The sequence below is a fragment of the Schistocerca piceifrons genome, unplaced genomic scaffold, assembly GCF_021461385.2.
Source record: "Schistocerca piceifrons isolate TAMUIC-IGC-003096 unplaced genomic scaffold, iqSchPice1.1 HiC_scaffold_1163, whole genome shotgun sequence".
Taxonomy (NCBI): Eukaryota; Metazoa; Arthropoda; class Insecta; order Orthoptera; family Acrididae; genus Schistocerca; species Schistocerca piceifrons.
In genome coordinates this window covers 20,001-25,000 of record NW_025726976.1, presented here as the reverse complement: position 1 = coordinate 25,000, position 5,000 = coordinate 20,001, and the positions used below count along the sequence as shown (strand labels likewise).

The window sequence follows — 5,000 nt, the reverse complement described above, 5'->3', positions numbered from 1 at the left end:
TACAACTGTCCGTATACATGCTGAAAGAGTCTGCCCACAATGGGAACCACACGTCAGCCAGACACTCTGATCACGCACCACTCTCTGCTTCTAACAGGCGCACATACAATATGTAAGCACCAGCATGGAACAACATCCAGTGCATCCTCTCCGCCACATTACACAATCCACACTATCACAACCAGACCAGGAGGTCCATGCGGAAAATAGAATATCCCACCCTTTCGACATCCACCATTGCGCAGATAAGGCACCAACACCCACACATGTCCTATACAACGGTGCACCCAACATCACAATAGTACCTCCTGTCACAGCGCACAAACAATGACATGAGTCAAAGACACAGGTCTGACACAAGCATAGAATTGGAGCGCCGCCTCTAATAAGCCAAAGGTGCATCCTGACGTGACAAATCTCATCATGTCACAAGCATTCACTTACTATAATCACTATCAACGAACCTGCCGCCCCGCCCCCCCCCCCCCCCCCACACCTTTCCTTACAACAACGTGTAACCTAACCTAACCCATGTTGTACCTTAACCTAACCCATGTTGTACCTTAACCTAACCCATGTTGTGCCTTAACCTAACCCATGTTGTGCCTTAACCTAACCCATGTTGTCCCCTAACCTAACCCAAGTTGTCCCCTAACCTAACCCATGTTGTCCCTTAACCTAACCCATGTTGTGCCTTAACCTAACCCATGTTGTGCCTTAACCTAACCCATGTTGTCCCCTAACCTAACCCATGTTGTCCCCTAACCTAACCCATGTTGTGCCTTAACCTAACCCATGTTGTCCCCTAACCTAACCCATGTTGTGCCTTAACCTAACCCATGTTGTCCCCTAACCTAACCCATGTTGTCCCCTAACCTAACCCATGTTGTCCCCTAACCTAACCCATGTTGTGCCTTAACCTAACCCATGTTGTGCCTTAACCTAACCCATGTTGTCCCCTAACCTAACCCAAGTTGTCCCCTAACCTAACCCATGTTGTCCCCTAACCTAACCCATGTTGTGCCTTAACCTAACCCATGTTGTGCCTTAACCTAACCCATGTTGTGCCTTAACCTAACCCATGTTGTCCCCTAACCTAACCCATGTTGTCCCCTAACCTAACCCATGTTGTGCCTTAACCTAACCCATGTTGTCCCCTAACCTAACCCATGTTGTGCCTTAACCTAACCCATGTTGTCCCCTAACCTAACCCATGTTGTCCCCTAACCTAACCCATGTTGTCCCCTAACCTAACCCATGTTGTGCCTTAACCTAACCCATGTTGTGCCTTAACCTAACCCATGTTGTCCCCTAACCTAACCCATGTTGTCCCCTAACCTAACCCATGTTGTCCCCTAACCTAACCCATGTTGTCCCCTAACCTAACCCATGTTGTCCCCTAACCTAACCCATGTTGTCCCCTAACCTAACCCATGTTGTCCCCTAACCTAACCCATGTTGTCCCCTAACCTAACCCATGTTGTCCCCTAACCTAACCCATGTTGTGCCCTAACCTAACCCATGTTGTGCCCTAACCTAACCCATGTTGTGCCCTAACCTAACCCATGTTGTGCCTTAACCTAACCCATGTTGTCCCCTAACCTAACCCATGTTGTCCCCTAACCTAACCCATGTTGTCCCCTAACCTAACCCATGTTGTCCCCTAACCTAACCCATGTTGTCCCCTAACCTAACCCATGTTGTGCCTTAACCTAACCCATGTTGTCCCCTAACCTAACCCATGTTGTCCCCTAACCTAACCCATGTTGTCCCCTAACCTAACCCATGTTGTCCCCTAACCTAACCCATGTTGTCCCCTAACCTAACCCATGTTGTCCCCTAACCTAACCCATGTTGTCCCCTAACCTAACCCATGTTGTCCCCTAACCTAACCCATGTTGTGCCCTAACCTAACCCATGTTGTCCCCTAACCTAACCCATGTTGTGCCTTAACCTAACCCATGTTGTGCCTTAACCTAACCCATGTTGTCCCCTAACCTAACCCATGTTGTCCCCTAACCTAACCCATGTTGTGCCTTAACCTAACCCATGTTGTGCCGTAACCTAACCCATGTTGTGCCTTAACCTAACCCATGTTGTGCCTTAACCTAACCCATGTTGTGCCTTAACCTAACCCATGTTGTGCCTTAACCTAACCCATGTTGTGCCTTAACCTAACCCACGTTGTCCCCTAACGTAACCCACGTTGTCCCCTAACGTAACCCACGTTGTCCCCTAACGTAACCCACGTTGTCCCCTAACGTAACCCACGTTGTCCCCTAACGTAACCCACGTTGTCCCCTAACGTAACCCACGTTGTCCCCTAACGTAACCCACGTTGTCGCCTATCGTAACCCACGTTGTCGCCTAAACCTGCTCTGTAATTGTTATACGACTCGTTCAATTAGTGTAGTGTTGCCCACCCGCAACCCTCGCAATATAGTTCGCTACTCGCACTGCCCGCTCCCCTGTGTATCGCTTCATGTTAAACACCTTGCAAGTCTTGCTGACTTTCCACATGCTCCTGCTGTACACTGTAATGTGGATGGCAGCAGGGCGTACATGCCGCCCCCCCCCCCCCCCCACCTCTCCCCACGTCCCCACCTTGCCCCCTGCCTTCGCAAGGTGGTTGGTGACAAGTTTGCATGTTCAATGCCCTTCGCATGCGACGTACGCAGGCTACGTTGTGGTGCGGCCTGTGTCAACTGTCCGCTGATGTCGTACGCGTGAACCACAATCTGTACTGCACATTCGTCCTTATGTACTGAATGATACATCGTGGCACATGTGTGACCGTACAACGACTGCGCCCAAAAACGGCGGACCATACAGTGCAAATATTGTGCACGCAGCTACGTGTCGTCTCCCTATGAGAGCTGGATTGCAGTGTGGTACGCCATAGAGACGTGTGGGAGGAACGGACGCCGTGGATGGCGATCAGCATGAGCTGTCTGTTGATGTATTCGGACCTAGTCGTCTCTCCTCACACACCGTGATGGCATGGTGCAGCGCGTTCCATATCTGCGACATGCTACAGAAGCCGGTTGACAGTCGTTCGAGCAATGGACATCGCATACGTACGGGGGCCACCTTCCACGTATTGTCTAGGCGTGCACATTTTGTTGCGTGTATGTGGGCAGACGTAGTGTGGCGTGACACCTGACACAGGCATGCAATAATGGTTGAAGTTGCAAATGGCGATGGACGCCTACGTTTTCTGGTGAAGTTACGCAAATGAAGAAATGGTAACCCGTTGTGGTGCGGTTGTTCTCGCTAGGGGTGAATCGGTGATGGCGACGATAGGTTGAGGTACTAACCGGTTGTTCCAGCGATACCCACCATGCCGACGAAACTGAACGGCATCTGGGTGTGAAGCGATACGCGGCGGTGGCTGGGTGGGACCGTCCCCGGCCGGTGAGGGGGCGCCTCCCGGCGTGCTGGCCGCGCGGTGCGTGGGCGCACGCGCTACAGCCGGCTGGTGGGGGCGGCCAGTGGCAGGCGCGCCGGCCGACGGACGCGGCAGGCGTCGCAGCTGCGCGCCGGCGCACCCTGCGCGCGGCGCCGTGCGGCCAAAGTAGGTCCTCGCGGGCCCGGTGCGAAGCGCGGTGGACATCTGCAGTGTGCTGGTCCGATTGAGGACTGTGTGCGTTGAGGATGCGCCGCCGCCCGGCGCTCGGCGCCGCGACGCCGTCTGCTGCTCGGTCGCCCCAGCGGTTCTCGCTGGTGGTTTGTATCGCAGCTGTGCGGATGTGTTGGCGTGTGCGCTGTGCTGGGAGAGTTCGCTTCGGCACCCAAGTGGGGCTTTTGTCCTTCTGTGGCGCTGGCGTTGGAGCTGCCGGTCACCGTAGGTGGCGCGTGTTGTCTCCCGCCGGCAATGCCACGACAGCACGCTCCCGGGCCTCTGTCGGCAGCGGCAAGCTCAGTTGGGAGCACGGGTGGTCGCACCGAAAGCGTCTACTCGCCTAACTCCGGGCGATTGCGCCTCTCTCGAACCCGACCAAGTACTTGGGACGGCGCTGCGCGCCGCCGGGACCTGAGAGGGTTTCGAGGTGTATTGTGCAGGGGAGCTCAGCCTCCTCCTGTTTGCAGAATGATTGAGCGGACGCTTGCGTGTTCGCGCGGGCCCCCGGGACACACTCCCGGGCGGCCGGCTGCTCAGCTCTAGTTGACGCAGCTCCCTGGTTGATCCTGCCAGTAGTCATATGCTTGTCTCAAAGATTAAGCCATGCATGTCTCAGTACAAGCCGCATTAAGGTGAAACCGCGAATGGCTCATTAAATCAGTTATGGTTCCTTAGATCGTACCCACGTTACTTGGATAACTGTGGTAATTCTAGAGCTAATACATGCAAACAGAGTCCCGACCAGAGATGGAAGGGACGCTTTTATTAGATCAAAACCAATCGGTCGGCTCGTCCGGTCCGTTTGCCTTGGTGACTCTGAATAACTTTGGGCTGATCGCACGGTCCTCGTACCGGCGACGCATCTTTCAAATGTCTGCCTTATCAACTGTCGATGGTAGGTTCTGCGCCTACCATGGTTGTAACGGGTAACGGGGAATCAGGGTTCGATTCCGGAGAGGGAGCCTGAGAAACGGCTACCACATCCAAGGAAGGCAGCAGGCGCGCAAATTACCCACTCCCGGCACGGGGAGGTAGTGACGAAAAATAACGATACGGGACTCATCCGAGGCCCCGTAATAGGAATGAGTACACTTTAAATCCTTTAACGAGTATCTATTGGAGGGCAAGTCTGGTGCCAGCAGCCGCGGTAATTCCAGCTCCAATAGCGTATATTAAAGTTGTTGCGGTTAAAAAGCTCGTAGTTGGATTTGTGTCCCACGCTGTTGGTTCACCGCCCGTCGGTGTTTAACTGGCATGTATCGTGGGACGTCCTGCCGGTGGGGCGAGCCGAAGGCGTGCGACCGCCCCGTGCGTGCTCGTGCGTCCCGAGGCGGACCCCGTTGAAATCCTACCAGGGTGCTCTTTATTGAGTGTCTCG

General features: G+C 54.0%; 1 non-coding gene across 1 annotated transcript in view; it reads left to right on the top strand.

The window, feature by feature from the left end:
- The first annotated feature begins 4,175 nt into the window (after nt 1-4,175).
- LOC124728474 overlaps nt 4,176-5,000 on the top strand; it is a 1,909-nt gene continuing 1,084 nt past the window's right edge. Inside the window, exon 1 of the ribosomal RNA XR_007007373.1 lies at nt 4,176-5,000. This exon is cut by the window's right edge and continues 1,084 nt beyond it. This is a non-coding gene — a ribosomal RNA (small subunit ribosomal RNA).